The sequence below is a fragment of the Lycium ferocissimum genome, chromosome 10 (genome assembly GCF_029784015.1).
Source record: "Lycium ferocissimum isolate CSIRO_LF1 chromosome 10, AGI_CSIRO_Lferr_CH_V1, whole genome shotgun sequence".
Classification (NCBI taxonomy): Eukaryota; Viridiplantae; Streptophyta; class Magnoliopsida; order Solanales; family Solanaceae; genus Lycium; species Lycium ferocissimum.
The window spans coordinates 50,999,128-51,023,870 of NC_081351.1; the positions used below are offsets into that span (position 1 = coordinate 50,999,128).

Genomic DNA, 24,743 nt, shown 5'->3' on the forward strand with positions numbered 1-24,743 from the left:
AGTTTGTATCAGTTTCGGGGTGTCTAGGAAACAAAGATTGCTGTCTTTACTCTGTTATAAGTCTTTTTTCGTGTATGAGATCCTAGGGGCAGCAGTGTTAAATACTTATGGTGACTATTTAGCAATATCCCATTGAAATGCCACTGATAGACCAATTTTCTTTCCCTTCCTAATGATTTGGTTATAAGGAAGCACCTTGGTAGAAGTACAATAGTATGTTTTATGCCCAAAGCAAGATTTTTGGAATTATGGTTAGGCAGAGAAGAGTTGATTTTAAGCACTGGTTTCTACAGTCTGGTAGGGTACCCTTTTTGAACATTTTAAATTGTAACTTTGCTGTTTTTAGACTGTCATATGTATGATTAGTCAGAGTAGGGAACTTTGGCTTCTCTGTTGGTACAAAGGATGACCGGAAAATGGCATGAGAGGGTGCATTATAGTCCCAAATATTTTGCACTTTTGGGTGAAGGAAACAAAACAAAAGTCTGATCAACAAAACTAGTGGCAGAATTTTATGACCTGTGATTATAATTGTTACAGATACTATGTTTAAAGCTCTAAAATTATAACTCTTATTATTTGTTTAGCAAGTAGCAACAGTATCAACAATTTAATGGTTTTCCAAATAGTGCTCTGATTCATTTTGTTTTTTTTGAAAGAAGTTCAGTAATAAATTGAGATCACAATTTGCAATTCGTGTTTCTCATCGATATAAAATTTTGTTTCACTTTTCCTTCTTGTCTCAGAAAAGAAGTGATTGTTTTGTGTGGATCGTTATGTATGTTCAGTAAAGGAAGAATCTAGCAGCACGCGGGATCATATTTATGGAAACATGAGATAGTATGTTTTGACTGATCGACATGGTTGTTATACCTGCCTCTGGAAAGAACCAGACGAAAGGGAAAAATATCTTCAACAAACATTTATAAAGAAAGGCTTTACATGCAGAAAAAGTGTCACTAGCTGAATAGTCTTTGGACATTTTTTGGACTATAATTAGTAACCCCTATATAGCATCTACTTGGAAAGTGTAGAAACAGAAAAGTTTCGTAGGCCCTACCCTTAGGGTACTGGGGTTTGGGGAGGCAGGGTCAGGACTTGGTTAAACTTATCTGAACTCTTTCTATGGATTGAATACAAAGGAAATAGTTCAGCACTTCTCATAGCTTCATTTTACTTTAACACAAACCATCGCTATTGATATCCGAGTGCTTTCACTTCTTTTAGGATTTTTTACAAAATTGACAATGGTGGAGGAATCCTATTTTGTCATTGATGATAGTGATGCACACGAAGTGGCGACGTCTTTTTCGCTTTATGCGTTCCTGAGGTATATGCCTTTCTCTTTATCTTGGCAATTGCCAAAGTCGTCTATCTCTCTCTGGGTTTTCTGGAGCCAAAATGAAGATACCTGCATGAGTAACTTTTAGTTTCTCGAATTGTAACCTTGCTGGTACTTGTCCTTCCTTAAATGCTGTTATATTTAGAAGAGACTTTGAGGCGTTGTTTGAACATGTAGGTAAGAAGGATTAAATCTGCAATCAATTTTTAGGGATTCCATGGATTCATGGGCTTCGGGGACACCTTATAGTACAATTTTTGGCACCCACAAAAATTGATGGCAATCAACTTCATTTTAATCTCTTGCCTACCCTTGCCCTTCCTCATTTCCATTGCAAAAGCAAATAATTAAAGAAGAAAATAAGATGTTTGGCTGAATAAGCCTGATTGATTTTGAGAGGAACTCCTGTGTAATTTATAGCTAGTGTGCAAGTCTACTTGTCACGTGTATTGTCACAATCATTTAATGTTTTCATGTTATGTGAATCTATTACGAGATTACCATGAATCCCAACGAAATTATCTTCTTATTTATTCCACTGCAATTGCAAAGTAATAAACCTGAATTGAATCTAAAACAAATGAAAAATAGCAATGCTTCTAATTTGTTCACATATATAATGTTAATTCCATACTATGAATGAAAAGGGAACATGCAAAATAGCTAGTTTTATTTTTCATTTACATGTACATTTTGTCCTACTGTTATTTATTGCGTTTCGGATATCGCACCATTTCTCTGTTGTACTGCTCTTTTTTCTGAATGTGCACCATTTCTCTGTTGTACTGTTCTTTTTTCTGAATGCTTTGTACTGCTTTCCTTATTAGTTGTCATGTTTTCTTCACTGCTGTATTTCCTTTTTCATAACTACTTTAATTTGTTGCACTTTAGCCCCAAGGGTCTTTCAGAAACACCTCTCTACCTCCACGAGGTAGGGTTAAGGTTTGCATACATCTACCCTCCCCAAGACCCCAATTGTGGGATTATACTGGGTATGCTGTTGTGATCGATGGCACCAGAATCAATAACCCATTTGTTTGAGGAAGCAATGACTCAGCACAAGCAGTGACTAGAGCAGATTCTTTCAAAGGTTCCTGATACTGAGAGAGTATGGCATACACATCAGCTAAGATTGTAATAGTATTTGCCAAGGATAAACTAGGCACAGCAAGATTGGCAGTCTGAGTTCTTTGGTTGTGATTTTGTAACTTCCTACAGTGCCACTTTATGTGTCCAGGTTCCTTGCAGTAGTTACAAACAATATTATTGTCCCTCCTTTGTTGTTGTTCTTCCTCCCAGTACTATTTCTCACTCCTTGTTTGGTAACAAGTAAATTGTTTCGCTGATTGGATGGATTACTCTCTATGGACAACAGTCGATTGAAAACATCTTGGAGAGAGGTGAACTCAGAACTTAAAGGAATCTGGGATTTGGCTCGCAGTCTCAAATTCTGAGGGGAGTCCAGCTAGAAGACTCATTATTGCCATTTGTTCCCTCCGCGCCTGTTGTACACTGAATGGCAGAACCATATTCAGTTCCTCATAAGTTTCTTTGAACTGCATGAAATAGTAGCGAGTGACTTAGCTTCCTTCTCAGCCCAATTGAAAGCCTTACATACTTCATAATTTCGAGAAACATTTCCTTTGCCAGAATAAAGGCACTCCAAGTAATCCAATTAATTCCTTAATGAATTCACAGTGAGTGACCAAACCAACAACGTCATGATAAATAGAGTTGGCAAGAGTAGTTTAGCATCCTCTCTCAGCCAAGCTTTTTTGGTTTCATCAGTTGAAGGATCTTGAATTAGGCGGTCATCCTTTTCAACACTTCCCAAACAGATCCTAATATTCTCACTCCAGTCTAAATAGTTAGACCCATTTAATTTATATTCTGTGATACCTGTACAGTGCTGAATCTATCTGAGTGACAGTTCCTTTAGTATCAGCCATTTTCAACTAATGAATTTTCAGTCAGACAATGATTAACAAAGAAAACACAGGTATCACTCTAACGTGACCTGTCAATGATCATAACCTCTTTCAGAAAACAAAAAACAAAGATATCAAGCCTAATGCCTTTGATACCATGAAACAAAGAGTAACCTTCTCTTTCTGATATCACATACAATGAGTACGGAGATATTTATACGCTTACATGAGATCCCAACAAAGGAAACAAATCAAAATAATATCCTACAGATCTCTTCCTATGATTCTGCTAACTCTACAAGCAAACACAATATTTACGGCTCATTCTTGCAACATTTATCATCTCTATAGATTTTTAAGATGGATATCATTGTACTGCATTGACATTAATGATTTGAAAGGAAAAATCTAGTCTATGTTATAGCTGAATGGCTTGGATCTGATGACCAAGGAAATCTACTTTTACTTCAAGGCTACTAATGTGATTTAAGGTTTCAAGTCACTACTAAAAACATAAGTTTTTCCCACCGACATTCAGTGGGAAAATTGTGCTATAAAACATGATTTTTCCACCTCATTCCCACCGAACCAGCTCACTGGGAAAACCCATGGTGGGAAACAAGTTGCCATTGAAACACTGGGGAACTTCTTAATTTTTCCGTGTGAAAACACTATCATTTAGGTTTTTCCCACCGACATTCAATGAGAAATAGCCACTGAACATTTTTTAGTGGAAAATTCAGTGGGAAAATAAAGATTTTCTAGTAGTGAGTTCCTTTGCTTTAATAGACATTAGGTTCAGTAGTACTTAAGGGTCAAACTTATCCATATCACTCTACATAGCATCATTTCAGGATTTAATCTAAGCTTATTCCCCAGTTTCCATGTTGCTAAATGAATATTCATGCATCATTAAGATTCTTCATGGTGCAACTGCAGGAATTTTGCCTCAATCAGCTCAGTTTCCTACACAACTTCCTTTTGTTTGCTGTCTTAACCGGATTTGGGTGTATTTCAGCCACTTTAGAATTAGAATGAATCAATGTATGGTCTCAGATTGTTATCAGTAGTTGTGCACATAAAACTTTGATCTATGATATTTTGGTTTAATTGGAGGCAAATGTGAAAGCGTAGTGGAATTTGTACGCTTATTACATATCCTCTATCTGGTGACCACAGTTTAATCTTTCATTCCACATCTTTGCTCTCTCTCTCTCTCTCTCTTTCTCTCTCTCTCATGTGTGTACACAGACACACACAAAGCACACACAGGCAACTGTGAAACATATGTATATTCCGTAGTGACATGCTAATCGAGATGATAGTTTTCAGCGAAGTTGTGATTTAGTTTGAGATAGGAAGTCCTGAAATCTGTGTGCAGTAGTAATTTTGGTACACTGTTATCTCATAAAGAGATTATCCCTCTGACCTTTCATTTCCACTACCTCAAATATTACTTCTTTTACGCTCCTCTGTATGAAGAGACTTTGTATTGTCTCTGATGAGATGACCCTCTATTTATTTGTTTACTATTCTCTGTCGCAGGTTGTTGGTTTGCACTGTTCTAATGATTCTTGTGTGCAGGTGACTTTTCAGCAGAGACATCCATGACTTTTGAAAATGTCTCCGAATGATAGATTACCTTAATAATCCTCCATAGCAGGCATCCCATATTCAACCGCAGGAGATTGATGAAATTAAGCGACTATTGGACGTAGTGTGTAAAAGATTTACCTTATGCTCAGACATGGATACCTTGTAAATACCTAAACTTTGTTGCAAGTAAAGGCAGCAGCAATGCCATTTTTAATGCAGGATATAGTGAAGAAGTAATTTTGATTACTGATGGACCTTGGTATGCTTCAGATGATCACCGAGCTGATTTTCTATTAAATTTTGGCATGGCATGTGATTCTCATTATTTTCGGAATGCGAGAGGTGTTGCGGGGAGGGTATTTTCATCTTGTTGGGCATGCTTCTGTGACAACGTATCCAGATTCAGCACAAGCGAGTTTCCGGTGGCACCCCGTGCACATTTATAGGGTGGACCGATTGCTTTGCTATTTATTTGCGAAGTACCAATGCTGGAAACAGTGAATACATACTCGAATTCTCTTTGTCCTACTGCAGAAAGGATGATAAAGTGGAGCAAAAGCTATTGGACTCCATATTAGTGATAATGAGGGAGCATTCTTCAACCTTCAAGGTTGGTTCAGGAGAAGAAATCAGAGAGGAGTTATCAGTTGAAGTAATCATACTCTGTGCCTCAGAAAAGTGATTATCTTCATGGGCCACTAGCAACTAGTACTCCATCTTGGACTGGGAATGCAGGGACTGGATGTTAGCCAATGCAGCAGCATCTCTTCGGAAGTACTGACCTTGTGCCAAATGGCATAATATCGTTTGAACGAATTATCTACTGTGACCTCTGACAAAGCAGATAGGAGAACTAATTTTTTTGATCACTTACCGGGATCTGAAGCAAAAGTTCATCTTCAAACTTGAAGATGCGGCAGAGAACCTTGATGGTAAGACTTCCATAACATGCCGTTTATTTTCATCTAGCTGCATTTTCCTTTTCTTTTGTCAACCTTGTGTTCTGAGATTTATATCTTTGTTTAGAAGTTAGCCGATCTACACTGAAGCGAATATGCAGACAGTACAATATACCGAGATGACCATCTTATATGATGGTAAAGATGGATCACTCCCCTGGGGAACCTTGTAAGAGTCATTTGACATCTTCCAAACCCACTCCTAAGCAAGACGTAGTTCCACTTTGTAGTGAAAAGCAAATAGTACAATAAAGGCTTAATAATATAAAGAAGACATTTGATTTCATTGATAGTCGCTCAATTTTCACTTTATTGCAATAAAATCACTAACTATCCTTTGTTCACGGAAAAATCACTCCATTTACCCTTATTACTAGACTTTTTTTGTAACACAAATGTCACTCAACTTTGTCTAAGTATCATAGAAAGTCATTGGGAGCATACAAAAGAAACTTTTTATATTGAATAACTTTTTTGGTTTCAACAAAATTGTTTAGTGACTTGATGTGATACTTGGGCCAAAGTTGAATAATTTATTTGTTACGAAAAACAGTCTGACTTTATGTGATACTTAGACAAAGTTGAGTGATTTATGATGCAAAAGCCAAAAAGTAGTTTGTGACTCTTTGGTGCATAAAATAAAAGATGAGTGACCATTTGTGAAATTACCCCTAAAGTTTCATCGCACATCCTCATCAAGATTGACAGATTTGCTGGAAGAAGTAACAAAGAGGCTCAAATTAAAGACTGGAAGGTTCATGGTTAAGTATTCAGATGAAGATGGTGAATGGATTCTCATAGCCTGTAACACAGATCTAGGACATTATATTGCTGCTGTAAGATATTGGAAAAAGCTGCCATCACCATCTCAATTCAACCAATTGGGCACTGGAAGCCTTTGTGCCAATTGCAGTTCTGGATTTTGGAAGAGGATTTCCTAATAGATGAATCCCAATTAAAAGATATGGTGTAATTAAAGACGTTAATTCTTAGACAATACTTAGGCATATGGGAAGAAATTATTTAAGCGTACTTTGCCTCTACTAGGATTTGAACCCTGAATCCTAATCTATCATGATTTTTATTCTACTTCATCGACTGCTATATAGGCCACACGCTCCATTTTGCGTAGATTGAGAAAAATACAATTCAGTTGATGCCTTCTTCAGGAACCAATAGTTAGTTTGATAAAAAAACTGGATCTCTTTAAGAAAACTGTAGACACCAACTTAACTGTATTCATTAGATAAATACATGAATTAGAGTTACCCATATTCATAGGAGTTCACACATGTAACTACTAATAATAATTGAAAATAAACCTAGCTAATCTGATCCTTATTCATTCTAGACCTTGGTCCAACTAGTTTGTTATAATTCTGAAACACCACTACAATGGACGAGCATTAGCCAACGAACTACTCCAACTGGTATATTACAAGACTTTCATGTTTGAATCCTTAAGATCTGCAATCACCTATCTCGGCCCTGAAGAAAAAATAATCTTGCATGCGAATCCTCACAATCAATTCCTTTGCAAACCACTTACAAATGGTATTACTCCTCCTGTTTCATCTTAGGTGATTTTATTTTGCTCATAAATGTGGATTTAAGATGTTAATTTGACTTATATAATATATATTGATAATGATGGAACAAAATATAATATTAAATTAGTGGCCGAAAATTAAAGCATGAATAATTTACTAAATTTCAATTTTTTTTGAATAATATAAAATAATAGATAACACGTGAAGGTCCTCAGTTTAAGCCGTGGAAATAACCTCTTTAAAACGTAAAGGTATAAGATCGATAAAGATTTCACTCTCGTAGTCCGCCTTTTCCTGATCCCGCATATTTGTTTAGTGCAGACGGAATACCTTTTTTTACGTGAAATATTTAGGAATTAACGTTTCAAAATAAAAAGAATGTGGTATAAACGGAATTTAGTATTGTATAAGAAATACATATGGATATATTATCCTGGGCCGTTGGATGATGGGATGGGCTGCACGCTCTTCTAAAGAAATCGCAACCCCTCACTGATTCCAGTGAATTATATATCGTTATTCTGCTTTGGCATTTATCAAACGCCTTAGTTATGGCATTCAACGACCACAAAATCTGAATAGACTAACCAAATTTGATCCGTTTCTGTTAGCTTCCACAGTTGCCTAGCTGCCTAGCTAGTTAAGTTACCCTGTCTAGTTTAGTTCTCTTTCTTTAATCATTTATCCTCCCTTGGCTGCTAGTGAAATGAAAGAGGATATTCTGGTCAACTAGCATTGAGGAATATTCTATTTTTCCTTTAGACAGTGCCACTCACTTCTAGATCAATGCAAGTTGCATTTGTCTTCCATACATACACTTCGTTATCTTATGAGTACTTCAAGTTAGTACATAGATTATTTATACCGTTAAGTTAAGTTGATCTATAATCATAGTTATACCTTCATATCAAATCTGATTGTATGGTTATAATCTAAAAAATAAAAGCATTCGTAATCTACTATAACCCATGAAAATGCACTACTATTGCGAAGTTTTAACACTGAATGTAAATACAAGACTATTTTCTTAGTCAAGTCAAATCTTTTAAGAATTTTTACACTATCATGTCACCTCCATATGTTATAGCAAGTAATTTTCTTTGTTTTTAAGATGACAATGCATGTACATATTTTAGAATAGTTTATAATAGTATAAAACTATCTTCACACTAAAGATGCATTTAACTATTTTTGTGTATATATAACGATTTAACCTAAGGTGGACGACATGATCAAGAGCCGTAACGCAGAGAGAGACCCGGGCCCCGGGGGGAGGGGGGGGGGGCGGGGACACATCTAGTCAATAAGACACTGAGGTTGAGTATTAAAGCATATATTTCTATAATATTTTACTATGCAATAAGAAAAAGAACCCTTATTCCCATATAAAGTCCTTTGTTTAATCTAATTCTGTCTTTATATATAAGCTTGATGCGCAATTCATCTGACTCTTATGAACACTCATATGTCCAATGATTTCCTGCAGGGAATTTCTGATCCAACACTAAATAATCAAATAGCATAAACTATAGAGTATGTCTAAAATCATGGTTCTACTTGGAAATATGGAACTCTAGCTTCATATGACACGGTTCATGAGTACAGAATATTAATTGGTTTTAAGTTTTGTGCACTGAAGTATAAAGAATTTTTAGACTACTAAATTTAGTCAATTATAGCAAGGTTATTAATCTTTTTTCAGGCTATCATATTAGGCATGATACAAGAAATTACATGTTATTGTAGGTCATCTAACTGACAGTGGAAATTGAAAGTGTTTTCACTGTCTGTCCTCAAACAAGAAAATGATGGTTTTCTCTCTGCATGTATTTATATATACTGTGGATGGATTCGAATCAAGTGGAATGGTATGGCAATAGTTTTGGCAGCAGTTTCATTCATCACCACTAAGCCCTAGCAAACTTAGACTTCTCCCCACTCTATTCTTTCCCTTTCTTCTCAGTATTCAATCCACTTTGCATTGGACACTAACACTAGATAACTCCACGTTTTGGCTCCATTCTTTTACTTCTATATGTACTTACCTTATCTTCTAGTACCACAATATGGGCACACTTACTCAACTTTCTATATATACATCTCACTATATATCTCTTTCATCTTCATATCCTTGACTAAATTATCAATTTTATCTTCTTGATTTTTCAACAACTTCTTTTTCTTTTTGGGAATGCAAAAGAAAGTAGAATTAGTTGATGCTAAAAATAGAGCTCCAAAGGGGCACTTTGTGGTGTATGTGGGAAGTGAAATGACAAGGTTTGTTTTTCCAACATCTTACTTGAAGAATCCATTGTTCCAAAAGCTTCTTGATAAGGCTGCAGAAGAGTATGGTTTTCATAACACAAATAGAATTCTTCTTCCTTGTGATGAATCCACCTTTCGCCAGCTTCTTAACATAATTTTAGGCAAGTCCTAGCCCATACAAGAGAAGATCAATCTTTATTCTATCACTTAATAGTATTAATTGCTTCCTTAAGTTGAGGTGATTGTTGAATATCCAATATGTATATAATGATGGTGTACTATTATGAACTTTTAAACTATCAAAATAATTTAATTAACATGTGCAGGGTTAATATGTCTTATTTTTAGGTTATCAATCTCACTTTTTGTGTAGTTGTCTATAATTGTAGAGAGAGGACGCATTTCTATATTATTGTGTGTCATGATATTATTTTCAAATTAGAGTGTCTTAATTTAAATTAAAGTCTGTGACCTGTCAATGTAAAGATATAATGGGCAAATTAAAGTACAATTTTGTGTGGCATTTGCCCACAAGCATTTGATATACATCCTTGTACATATTCTAGATTTCTAGTTGCACGTTTAATATGTGATAGTCTCTTAGAAGACCAACTCGTAACTATTTAATGTGGCGGGTTCAAACAATAATGTGTGAATTATAGTGTAGCCCACATGTCTATTTTCCGAGCCAAATGGACAAATGAAGCAACTTATTCTATCTATAAAATCTTGGCACTTAAGTGATCATTCACTCGTTGCTAGTACGTGCATTAATATTCGATTCTTATTAGGTCATTCTTTCCCCTTCCTTTTCTCTTAGTACTATTTAGTTTGTCTAATTGACGGTAACACCTAATCCAACCCATTAGGTGGACCAAAAAGCAGACAAATTTCTAATTAGTTATTCAAAAAGCATAAATAAGTTTGAAAGCAAGTAAAATAGTACAATTATAAGTTTCGAAACCAAGTAAGTGCGGAAAGATCCATATAACCCTAGGGTATAATATTACAAATGATGAGCCTCTACGAATGGTCTGCTACAAATGTCTCAATAAAACATATTGTCTGAACTAAGAACAACATAAAATAAACAAAAAGAAAAGACTCCAAGACACTACAGACCTGATCAAGTAGCTCATAACGGCAGTCTCAACTCGCTACTCAGCAATCACTCCCGAGCTCCACTAGTGCAAGGATCAGAGTCCGCGTAAAACATGAAGCAAGTGTAGCATGAGTACACCACACCAACATGTACCCAGTAAGTATCATCAGCCGCCTCAAACAAGATAGTCGCGAGGCCAGTTAGCTTGAAATACTTGCTTAATAACATGTGCAGTCAATATATAAATTGTACAGAAGTAAATTACAAAATGACAAGAAAAGATACGTGCAGATACAACACAATAATACATGCAACAGGTACATCATATTAAGGTATGCATCAGATACGACATAATTATGAGATATGCAACAAACACTTGTCATAAATCAGGGATTTATGATATAGAGTCGACCTTTATTTAATCCCGGCACTAGTGCATTAATCTTGCGTGTACACGATCCAGGAGGCCCGAGTTATACAGTGACTCATGAGGAACAGGTCCATATCCACACGCTGCACAAACAACTCACGTGTCATACAATAACTCATATGGACAGAGCTCACATGTCATAAACGCATCAATGTGTGAAATCAGGTATGCAATTATAACGCATATAAACAGTGCATGACTAACAACTGAACATGTAATCTAACTTTCACATATCTCATAATGTTAAACTAGCATGAAACATGTTGCCTATAACATTATTCTAGCATGATGAAATGCTCAAAGTAGTCATGGCACAAAAAATAACACACAAGACATGTATGAAAATCGGCCTATACTTATAGCAAATACAACCCAATATCCACATAAATGCTCGTCACCTCGCATTTATGGTACTTCCATATATATAATAAACGACAAACAATATAAATTTGGGAAAATTCACTCATTGAGGTCAAAGTCTTAACGTACCTTGACTTAGAGATGTCGTAACCTTCATGAACCTTTTTTTCTAATTCCAAACCAACCCGATGAGCTTCATAAAAGAATAATCTATCAGGTTAGATGAATCCCTTGATGCCCGTTTCGTATTCTTAGACTCAATCAAAGTCAAAGTCAACCCTGAGCCATGTTGTCAAACCCTAAAATAAATTATGTTTCCAGGTTACTCACAACCGTACGAGACCAAATCTATCATTAGGTTACCCATACGAGTTCAAATTGATATTTAAAATCCCTAATTTCACGCTCTTAAACTTTGGGCAAAGTTCCTCAATTTCTACCCTTTAATTCCATGTGGTAGCTGTTGAATTTAATCGGTAATAACCATACATAATCAAAACAAAGTTAAAACCATTTACCTATGTTACACCCCGGATTTTCATACGTTAAAGTCGCATTATGAGTTAGTCGACATTAGTTCAAAAAGAAATTATCTTGAGGTTAAAAGGAATTGAGCTTATTAATATAAATGGTTATAAGAGTCTATAAATAAGATTAGTAAGTGGTGGAAGGTTTGGAGGGTGAATGAATCAAAGAAGGATGAGTTTCGTCAAAAGTCGGCAAGTTGGGAATACGATAACTTGTACTTTTGGGTGAGATTGGACTGCTTCACATGCTAAGCAAGTAATGATATAAAGTATTTGAATCGTATAATGGTCACTTGTTAAGTTTGGAAGTCAAACGAGTCGTAATACGAAAGTCGACAAAGAGCGTTCCAAGTTAAGTTTGTAAATTTCACTGAAATTTGGGTCAGATACTACAGAGCTTTTCTGTCAATCAACTTCGATTTACAGGGTGATCCACCCACCAAATCGAAGGTCTATGAGTCTAGTTTCCAGTGCATTTAACCGTTCATCAATGCTATGTCGGAGTAGAGACATATTAGCATTTTCATCCACGGACGCAAATTGCCACGGGAACAGCTAGCAAGGTCGGTGGCTGCTCACTTTAGGTCATATAAAAGACCTCTTGCACAAATTTTTCTTCATTTTCTCACCATCCACGACCTGGAAAACCCTCAAACTCTCTCCAATGAATCCTTCATCAATCTCAATCCAAACTAAGAGCAAATCTATCAACTTTAACATGAAGAACAACTTGGCATGATTACTTTAATCGTGATTTCATCACTATTTTGCTTTCTGATGAAAACTTCGCCTTGAAGTAATTTATAGTTTGAAGTGTTCTACATCACTTGAGGTATGTTTTAACCTTCTTTTCATCTCCTTGAACTTTACAAACGTTTAGACCTAGAAAATTGGAGAAAATCCCATAAGAATAAGTCCTTGTTAACTCTCATGAATATAACTTAATTGTTGGGCTATTTTGTATGGTTATGGTGGGTTGTTTGGAGCTGTGGTGATATGGATTGTATCGTAATGATAAGGAGGAGCATAAAAGTGGGCTATGGTAGTGTCTTACGGGAGAATTAAGCTATAAATAAGCCTATTAACTTATGCTCGCAAGTTGCTCGATTAAATGTCTAAATGAAGAATTCTATGAGCTATGAACTTGATTTTGATCCCGAATGGTTGGTATTATGTAGGAAATCATTCTTAAGGCATTCAATGACTCGGAAAACATGTATAATTCTATCGACGAGGTATGTAGGGCTTTCTATTCTCTTTGTGGCATGACTAGATTTCATATGACCTTTCATTGAAAAGTAGTTCCGTTAACTTGGATCGATCGCGTTCCATGATAACTGAGCTGACCCATACTTCATCTATGACTTATACCAAAGTATGTCCCACATTCCGTATCTCCTTTTGGTTATTGATTAAAAGACTTTCCGTTCAACTTGTGTCGATTATGTTCCAAAATTGTTAAGCTTACCCTTTTCTCATGAATAGCTTGTATTGAAGTACATTTCGCATTTCGTGTCCCTCTTGTTTATCAAATAAAAAATTAATATTCGTTACGGTACACTTCACGTTAAAGTTTGTACTTTCTTTAATTGAGTTAATCCTTATCTTCTTGTTTATTGCTCAAAGGTGACGAACCTTCCGTTGGTACACTGTTTCAGATAAAAGTTGTGTCGATCATATTTCATAAAAGTTTAGCTAATTTCAACTTTGTGTATTATTCATAACAAGATGTTTCCCTGTGCTTTTATTTCTTTAGCCTATTGATTAAAGAATGATGACCGTAGCGACAATAACAATAGTCGGAGGATAACGACGATAGGTCACTCCGACTCTTTATATGATGTCTCTTCTAAGGTCAGTCTTGTATTGCACTTATATACATATGTATTTACTTTCACTACCGCGCCGCACTATAGTCGGCCTGGCAGGCACGTATATGTGCACTTAGATGTATTTCTTTCATTATCGTGTCGTGTTAGATACGGCCGGGCAGGCACGTAGCTGTGCATACCACTGATCAGTTGGGCAGATGTTACACCCCAACCTTGGGGGTGGCCGGCACTCGGCGCCCGAAGGTCTGAGCAAACCAACCAGGGCATCTATGGACTGTAACATGAATATGGGGCTGACATGGCGCCTAGATGACATTAATAAGAATGAATGTAACAACCTGCAAGCAGAAAAAGCCCAACAATAACATAAATGTATATCTAAGGCCAACAAGGCCACATCAACAGTCACGACAGCTATCCAGGAGGCCGACAAGGCCAGACAAAACATATATATATGACAGCTAATCTGCAAGCCTCTAAGAGTAGAATACAGTTCAACAGGCTGGGACAGGGCCTCAACAATACCCCAAAACTATATATATATACACATATGCATCTATACCTATAAACTCAGAAACAAAGAACTCCGAAGAAGTGGAGTGCGACACTGAACTGCTAATCTCGGTATCCTACTGCGGAGACGCGTTAACCTGTTTATCAACACCTGTAGGCATGAACACAAGACAAAAAGGCATCAATACAAAATATGTACTGAATATGCAGGGCAGTAGGTGTAAGCATAAGAAATGTAAATAACAAGAGGAGATATATAGAGGTAACTTGAACTCTGAAACAAGCCGCTGAGGACAATCATAACCACAACGTGAATATAACTGTATGCTCGTAAAAACATTTCTCACAGTGGAGGCTTATAACATATCATGTCATACAATAATATATATCCCTCTGTGGGGTGAGCTCATCATCGTATCATCTCTACCCAACTGATCAGTGGTATGCACAGCTACGTGCCTGCTCGACCGTATCTGACACGGCACGGTAATGAAAGAAATACATCTAGGTGCACATCTACGTGCCTGCCCAGCCGACTATAGCGCAAAGGCTGTAATGAAAGTAAGTACATATGTATATAAGTGCAATACAAGACCGACCCCCAGGAGAGACACCATAGAAGGAATTGGGGGACCTATCGGCGTTACCTTTCGACTATCGTTATTGACACTACGTTCATTATCTTTCAACCAAGAAGTAATAATTGTATCGAGTGTACATGTTATGCTGGATAAAGGAAACATATGAGTGAAATAAGGGTCAATTTGATTTAAATGTCATATGCTCGGTTTAACTTTGACGAGGCACATACCTTTATAGATGTTATTCTTGACTCAACAACCAGAGAAGTTTGGACTTAAAGAAGGTAACTTAACATGAAATGGTAATAACAGGGATAACCAGCCTTGGTATCATAAGAAATCGATAATTCAAGTTTTGAAGGAATATATTCAACGAAACGTATTCGGGTTCTAGTCATGCCACAAAGAGATAAAGAAAGCCCTACATACCTTGTCGATGAAGTTATACGCGTCTTCCGGGTCCTTGAATACCTTATGAACTACTTCCTACACAAAACGAACTATTCAAGATTAAAATCAAGTTCATAGCTCATGAAAATCTTCATTTAGACATTTAAGCGAGCAACTCGCGAGCATAAGTTCGTAGGCTCTTTTGTTGCTCAATTTCCTCGAAAAATACTACCAAATTCTACTCTCCTACTCCTCCTCGTAAATACGATCCTATCCATATCAACACATCTCCAAACAATACCTTAAAACCATATAAAATAGCCCAACTATCAAGCTAAGTCCATAAGAGTTCACAAGAATTGTCAAAGCTTATTCTATGGGGTTTTCCACCAAATTTCTAGGTTTAATTACTTGTAAAGCTCAAAGAGATGAAGAGAAGGTTAACTAATGCCTCAAAAGATGAAGGATACTCTGCAACTCAAGTTAATTCAAGATGAAGCTTTCTTTCGACAAGCGAAACAACGAGAAATCGACGATTTTGTGATTGCCATGTTGTTCCTTACGTTAAGGTTGATAGATTTGCTCTTGATTTGGATTGACATTGATGGAGGATTAACTGGAGAGGGTTTGAGGGTTTTACAGGTCGTGTATGGTGAGAAAATTGAGAAAAAATAATGAAGAGGTGTCTTTTATATAACCTAAAATGAGCGGCCACCGATCATGCTCGCTGCTCCCGCGGCAGTTTGTGCCCTTGGACGGAAATGCGAATATCTCTCTACTCCGACGTCTTATCGATGAAAGGTTAAATGCGCTAAAAACTAGACTCGTAGACCTTCGATTTGATAGGTGGATCACCCCGTAAATCCAAGTATATTGAGAGAAAAGCTCATTGACATCTGACCCAAATTTCAGTGAAATTTACGAACGTAACTTGCGACGACCTTGATCGACTTTCGTATCACAAGTCGTTTCGCTTCAAAACTTAACATAAGACTATCATACTGTTTAAATACCTCATAATATTACCTTCTTAGCGTGTTATCCACCTTACGATGCCATAACGCACAAAAACACGAGGTGTAACAAAGAGAGATGATGATATGATGATGAGCTCACCCCACAGAGGGATATATATTATTATATGATATGATATGTTATAAGCCTCCACTGTGAGGAATGACTTTTACGAGCATACAGTTATATTCATATTGTGGTTATTATTGCCCTCAATGGCTTGTTTCAGTGTTCAGGTTGCCTCTATATCTCTCCTCTTATTATTTATATTTCTTATGCTTACACTTACCATTCTACATATTCAGTACACATTTCGTACTGACCCCTTTTTTGTGCACTGTGATCATTCTCACAGGTACATATAGATAGGTTAGGTGTGCTACCAAGGTAGGGTAACAGATGTTCAGCGGTTGGTTTTTAAACTCCATTTCTCCGGAGTTTCAAGAGTCTTGAGTAGGAACCAATGAAACATTGGGGTCTAGAAATGTTTGGAGGGAAATTAAGGATTTTGAGGGAAAGACCAAAATACCCCCTGAAAGTCTCTACTTTAATTAGCTAATAGGGATATTTTTGTCAAACAAAAGATGGGTACATTGCTATCCTGCAACCTTCATGTTGTAGCATAGCAAAACCCTATATATATATATATATATATGTATGTATGTATTATAAGTATGGTTATGGGTATGTCGGGGCCCTGTCCCGTCCAGTTGATGCATATTACTGCTCTTAGAGGCTTACAGACTATTAGTCAGTGGACAGGTGTTTTGTTCGGCCTTGCCGGCCTTTTGGATAGTCATCTTTCTTGGTTGTGGCCTTGTCGGCTCTAGTTATGCATATATGTGTTGTTGGGCCTTTTCTGCTTGTAGGTTGTCATGATATACTTCTTACAATTGTTATTCAGCGGCCTTGTCGTCCTATAATTCATGTTACGCAGTTCGGATATCGCAGCTTGGTTCGCTCGGTCCTGGTATTGTCGGTGCCGGCCCCACGCCCCAAGGTTGGGGTGTGACAAACCAAAACCTTGAAGGTGAAAATCCTCCTTTGAATCGCCCAGTCCGAGCTCCCATTATCCAAAAAATGGTAAAATAGCCCGAAATCCCGCAACTAGTCCAATTTGTATTGTCAAGTACCCTTCTTCATGTTCGCTAGAGGAGTCACACAATTGCAATTCAATGCATCTTCTCCTCATGAGGTTCTCGGGTATGGCTCGATCGGTCGCGTTAGCCATTTGACCGGGGTCAATCCAGCACAACCCTGCGTGATTGCTCCGCAGATCCTTGTATCCGCATTGCACAACTGGCTGGCATCTCATGATCACGCCACTATGCCTCGCGATCGCGGTGGTCTGCATTGGCACCATCAAAAGTCTACAAAATCTAATATAAAATTATTATTTTTTTGCTCAAAAGTTAGCCGAGCCCCTCCGGTCCCATCAAAACCATATCCCAACAAGTCCTAAAATACTATATAAACATAGAAAAAGTCTCAGATAAATAATGGGATTCAAATACTCAAAATGAAGACCCAGGATATTACATTTCCCCCCTACTTGGGCCTTCTAAACCCACTAACAATTTAAGCATAAAAATAGAGAATTTTACAGCATATGATGGTTTAGGAGCACAAATTTCACTTTGTATAGATACTTTAAAATGATTATCCTAATTAACAACATTTTTCGTTTTGTAGAAACTTAACCTGATAGGTATATCCTTAGTTTTTGGCTCAACTTCTTATAAAAGATATCCCTTCCAATCCCCCTGTCATATTTGAAGGAGGTTTGAGTTAGTGGTGGGGGCTTTCTATTTTCTTGAAATGCCAGTTGTACTATGTTTCTATCTTTGACCTATCGATTGACGGGTGCTTCTTATTGTAAGAATTTGTTTTTGAAGGCTAATCCATTTTGGGAACTGATTTGATAACATTTGGATTGAAAAAAATTCGAAGCCGATCGACATCGAAGAAGACGAACTGGCGACATGGATTCACGATTGTTGATTTGAGTTGACTATTGGGTTTACTCTAGTGGTTGTTTGGAACATATGTTTGAATTTTTGGAGCATTTGGTTTAGATTGAGAGAGTTGAGTGGAAACTTTGAACCCAAAGTCAAAGAACAACGAGCGCAGATTGGTTGCTATTTTCTAGGTTGCATGTCATGTATATCACTTTATATTTGTGTATGTCATATGTATGCCATTGCACGTCATGTGTATATCTTGTATATCTCCTATATATGTCATGAACATCATTATTATATACATGAAATACATATGATATACAAATGACATACATAGGGCTGCAATGTTCATCTTTAAACTCGAGGTTCAATTTGAAATTCGATCCGAAACCATACCAACTTTGTCCAAATCATCCCAAACTTAAGATATAAACTCCACAAAATGTTTCCGGGCTTTTGGAATAACCCATTCAAAAATGATTTCGATTTTCTACTTCGAAACTTCATCAACAGCGGCGACTTTAGTTCTTCATGTTTTAGTCACCAAACCAATAGTGTGAATCAGCTTTATTGAATGATTTCTAGGCTATTAAGCTCAATATCATATTTTAACCACAAGTATTCTCAATTCCAAACCAAAGTACTCGGCCGCTAGAGTTTTTAGGAGGTACCTAGCTTAGTTCTTCAACGGCATTCCTTCAAGCTAGATTTTGTGAAAATCTGAGAGAAAAGATAAGATAAAAGAAAAAAGATCTTTAAAATTTCTAATTCTGTGATTTTTGTTGGAGACTATATATATTATGTGATGATTTTGTTGTTATATTTTGAAAATAGAATACAAATGATCCCTAAAAATGAACCGAGTGTATAAATATGTTATCATGGCTCACCTCTTATCCCATTCTCCTTATCTAAGCCTTCCTCTCCAAAAAAAAACAGATGTAAAGGACACAATATTGTATGAAGGTTTGATCATAGCCGGCCAACTTACAATTGTGAACCAAGCTATGAAGATTGAACAATGTTTACTGTTTATTCTTATACCCTTAGGATATCTAAAATTAGTTGAGAGAGAGAGAGGTTTTCTATTTCCAACTAAATATTCAAGGACTTTTTAGCAACTTCTGATCTGAATATTACTAACGGGTGAATCTATTACAATGTAAAATACCAACTAGCAATAGTTTTATTTCTAAATTTTCTTGTTATTTCTTTTCTATTGCCCGCTACCTTTCATTTCTTTATAATGTTGGTGAAGTCAAACAGAACAATGGCATGGCAAAAAGACTTTGAGAAAACTAAGTTAAATTAGATTTAAGGAATGATTTTAACAGGGTCATTTGCACCTTTGTCCCTATTTTGTACAGATCTTTAATTTTTTCCTTCAAATGGGCTGGTCTTTAATTTTTTGCCTTCAAAATCCAACTTATGCCTAAAGAGGTATAAGATATGCATCATGAAATCCACAAGTTATGCATGAGTCCTTACCCTCTGTTTGGATGGTTGTTTCCCATGGTTCATTAATGTATAGTATGGTATGGACAAGACATGGTAGTTGTATTGTATTGTCGTATTAATGAACACAATATTTGGATAGATCGTATCGTTTGTTATGATTTAATAACATTTGTATTATTTGGTTTGACTCTATGGTACTGTATAATAACTTGTAAGTTTACTAAAATACCCTTAATTCTTAATTAGAAATTAATTTATATATATTAATAAAACTTAAGTAAAGAATAAAATAAGAACTTTTGAAAAAGTAGGTAGTGGGTGGGGGTGGTGGAGGGGTGGGTGGTGTGAGATAGGTGGTTGTGGGATGAGAGTGGGAGTAATGGGTGGTAGGGTGGGGGTGAGGGGTTGTGGGGGTGGGGTTGGGTGGCGGTAAGGGGTAGTGGGTAGGGGTGGTGGAGGGGTGGGTAGTGTGAGATGAGGGTGGGGGTGAGTGGCAGGAGTGGGGTGGGGTGCGTGGTAGGGTGGGCGTGGGGTGGGGTGGATGGTGGAGGGTGGGGTATAATGGAAAAATGAAATACGTAACCACGGAAAAATTGCCAAATCTATGGTTTCAAAAATTGGAACTTTTTATGGTTATATAACCATGGAATGAACCACGGGTTTACAACATCATACCACATAATTTTAAGAACAATGGAAACAAACATGGTTTCGTAGAAAACCATACATGAACCACGGGAAACCACCATCCAAACAGGGGGTTAGAGAACTTATGCCCCTCTAGGCATAAGTTCGATTTAAGGGACAAAAATTAAAGATTAGCAAATTTAAAGGACAAAATTAAAGACCAGTCCATTTGAAGGGAAAACGTGAAATTACTTGATTTCAACACATCGTTTTCAAACATTTTTTTGTTCGGATTTCACTTCAAAAGCACTGGTCTTTAATTTTTCCCCTCAAATTGGTGGTCTTTAGTTTTTGCCCTACGCCTAATACCCCAAGGTTCTGGGTTCAACCCCAGCTCAGTAAAAAAAAATGAAGGAATTTCGCAGGGCAGAGGTTTGGATTCGCAAGGTAGAGTTTTGCACGGGCCTAACTTTGGCCCGAATAGGCCTAACTTTGCTACAAAACTCTGTCTTGCGATATTTTTTATTTTATTCTTTTTAACTGAATCGGGGTTCGAATCCCAAACCTCATGGTATTAGGTGCAAAAATTAAAGAAAACCAATTTGAGGGACAAAAATTAAAGACCATCTCCTTTGAAGGTAATCGTGCAAATGACCCGTTTTCAAACAGATTAATTCAGTCAACATTTTTGGGCTTTCTCAAAATGTTAGCCCATCAATTTTGGGCTATGATTGCTCCAATCTTACCTCGAGTGACATTCTTCATTTATCATTTGATTTTTTTTAATTTTTTTTTTTTTTGGATGAGATTATTGTATATATTCTGTTGTGCCATGATTTCGCCAGAAACTTTAGGGATGACAGTTAACAAATTGATTTGTTCCAAGATGGATGGATGATATAATAAGAGAAGATTGTCTTTCAGTTGTGGCAGGCTTGCCGAAATCATATGGAAAGCACATTATTAATTTATGGCCGAGCCTGCACAATTACAAGAATTTGACCACAACTAAATTTGTGATATTATAATAACTAATTTAAGTAAAACATGTTGTAATCTATATCAATTCAGCTTTGAACCACTTAGATTAGTTATAAAATCATACGATATTGTAATTCTATCGATCACAAAAGGAAAAGACTATGATATTTAAATAGCATAGTTAATATGATTAATTAGGAGCTGAATGCCTAAATGGTCACTCAACTTATAGTAATTGGTCATCAAAGTCACTCAACTTTGTTGTCTTTAGAAGTCATTCAACTTTGCCTAGTTAGCTTTTATGGTCATTAAGCCGGAAATTGTATTTCCGGCATCTATTTAAAGACGACTGACGTGGCAGCTGTAAATGTTGAAAACGATATTGAGAAATTAAAATCACTATTTAAATTTATTTAATTAGGACCCAAACCAATCTAAACCCTACCCATATGAGTTGATTATATAAGAGATGCCCCTAATAACATTTAACTAAAAGAATATGATGGTTAATTGCTATTAAGGGCATCTCTAATATTTAAAATGTTAGAAATTGAAGAACCATCGTATTCTTTTAGCTAAATGTTATTAAGGGCATCTGTTATATAGTCAACTCATTTAAGCGGGTCGGTTTAGAATGATTTGGATCCTAAATAAATTCTAAGTATTAATTTTAATTTTTAAAATATTTTTCTAAAACTTTACAGCTGTCACGTCATTAAAATAGGTACGGAAAAGTGTATTTCCAATTAAAATGACCATGAAAGCCAACTAGGTAAAGTTGAATGACTATGAAAGTTAACTAGGTAAAATTGAATGGGTTTTGAAAGATAAAACAAAATTGAGTGACTTTGATCGACAATTACTATATAATTTGAGTGACCATTCAGACATTCAGCTTGATTAATTAATTGTTCAAAATGCTCCCAGTTTTTTCTTTGTGATTTTTCAATTTTATTGGGCTTATTGTTAGGTTGCTACTCAATCCGATTTATTTATACATATTCGTGTTTCAATGCAGCGTATTTCAAGTTTCAAATAGAAAACTTGTGTTTTGCCTCAAATTTGAACTTGTCCTGCGCGTCATTGGTGCATTAGTTAGACAAATTTGAACTTGTCTTATTTCTAATTTTAAAGGCTTAGATTGAATTAACTTAACATTCATCTTAACCATGGTTGAGGGTTTAATATGGGAAATCAATCTCCACGAAAATCTCAACTTCCATCAATTTAGAAACCTCATAAATACCAATTATTATCATAATATATTTCACATCTAGCCATAGAATTTATCTTAATAAAATGAATTTTGTAACTAAAGTGTAATTACAAAATTATTGTTTTTTAATTATAAAAATAATATTATTCCCACATTTGATATTTTTCAACATATCTCTGTAATTTGAAATTAAAAAATAGCTAGTTAAGGAACATTACTAATTCAAATCCACTGCTCCAAAGTACGATGTATATTGTTTCAATTTTTTTTAATGAATTATTGGTTATATTCTTGCAAATTAAAAAAGGTTGATTTGATCAAAAAAGAAAATTAAAAGGCGATTATGTTGAAATTTTACTTAGTTTCATTTCATTAAAAATAAAAATCTAATTGTGAAACATATAAAAATGAAAGTAATGATAATAGCAAGTAACGATATTAATGGTTCCCAAATTTATGGAGTTGACATTTATCTTACCAACTAGGTATGTGAGGCCCGTGCTAAGTCCGGGCCCAAACTCAAGATATAAAAGTAGATATTTTAATTAAAGAAATATAATTTGTGTTAGTGATGTCTGTGTAACAACAACAACAACAACAACCATATACCCATTGTAGTCTCACAAGTGGGTAATTACGTTAGTAGTAATTAAATTTCATATAAGTATATTTTCAATATATGAAAGCAAAACTTTCACTCCACTCCTTTAATATTTTAACTTCCATTTTGATGAAATTATTTACTTCAAATCAAATGCGAGCCGTAATTTGACATTTATAAGTTACGTATCCTAATTTTCTCGAAGTTATTTAGTTCTAAATAAATAATCTATACACAGTTAATGAACTTTTAAGACAAATACATAATTTAACTTGTGCAGTGGATGGAGTTGTTCCTCCCTTAATTAGGGATTAGGGGTCCGAACATGGATATGGAAAAAATCTTTGGAGGGAGCGCTTCCCCCGAATGGGCGCGATACAGTGCGAATTATCTGGATTAATTGGGCTCAAATGCGGATATCGAGCACCAAACAGAAAATCAAAGAACATGAAAAATGAGGTGGGAGGTTCGATAGCTTTTGAAAAATAGACCTTAAAAACAAAAATAAATAAATTTGACTTAAATAAATAAGATTAGGACCTAAAAGTAATTAATTAAAAAGTTTTAAAAAAATTTGGAAATTCTTGTGAGGACTACAAAAGTCCCTAAGTTTGCCCTTATATATAGTAGTAATATTAGTGAGTATTTTCCTAAAATTTCCTAAAACTTATCTCATTAACCTTAGTTAATAACATTTGTTAGTTAATTTAATCTAAGCCTTTAGAATTTAAAATAAGACAAATGTCAATCATCTAACTATGCACTTGAAAAAATGGAGTGTGTAAAGGAGGGGAGCCAGATCCGTAATATCGATAGATACCCTATGCCGTCTTCTTCTTCTTCTTTTTTTCTTTTCTTTATTTTATATTACTTTTTTTTTTTTTTTTTTTTTTGCGTTTAAATTCTGTGCACTAATAATACAAAAATATTTACACAATCAAATTATGATTTAAAAGGTAATTGTTGGTAACAATATTAAAATGGATAATTTTCAATAAAGGGTCAGTAATTTATTATAACAGGCTAAATTACATTTATAATTGTGTCAAACTGCCTTATACAGTCAATGCATTACTTAAATCCTAGTTTTTCATCGTTAGATATGAAAGAGACTTGGAATTTGGAAACCAATTAAGAAACTTTCCTTGGGCTTCGTTCAGCTTCAACAATATTAGGTATTTAACAAGTCAAGCATGCATGTCCAAGATATATAGAAGTTTTGTTTTTCTTTCTAAGTCCACAATAAATATCAAATGTGGATAAGATTTCCACTTCATTCCTAGCTGTGATATTGCAATTATGTTTCCTTTAGTATATTAAATTATGTTTCACGCTATTATATAGATAAGTAAACATATCCCACATATATGTTATTTGAGAGAGAGTAAACTTTAAGAAATAGAAAAGAAACAAAAGCGTGATTTGCATGTACATAAATATAATTTTTTACGTCACCTGTCCCCTGCAACCTCATACTTCATGGTATTTTCATTTTACAAGAAACCCATAA

The 24,743-nt window shown here is 35.6% G+C and overlaps 1 protein-coding gene across 1 annotated transcript in view; it reads left to right on the forward strand.

The window, feature by feature from the left end:
• The first annotated feature begins 1,037 nt into the window (after positions 1–1,037).
• The window catches only part of LOC132034231 (uncharacterized), a 56,475-nt gene continuing 32,769 nt past the window's right edge, over positions 1,038–24,743 (forward strand). Inside the window, exon 1 of the mRNA XM_059424521.1 lies at positions 1,038–1,041. The gene's annotated coding sequence lies outside the window, so the exon portion shown is untranslated. The remainder of the gene's footprint in view (positions 1,042–24,743) is intronic.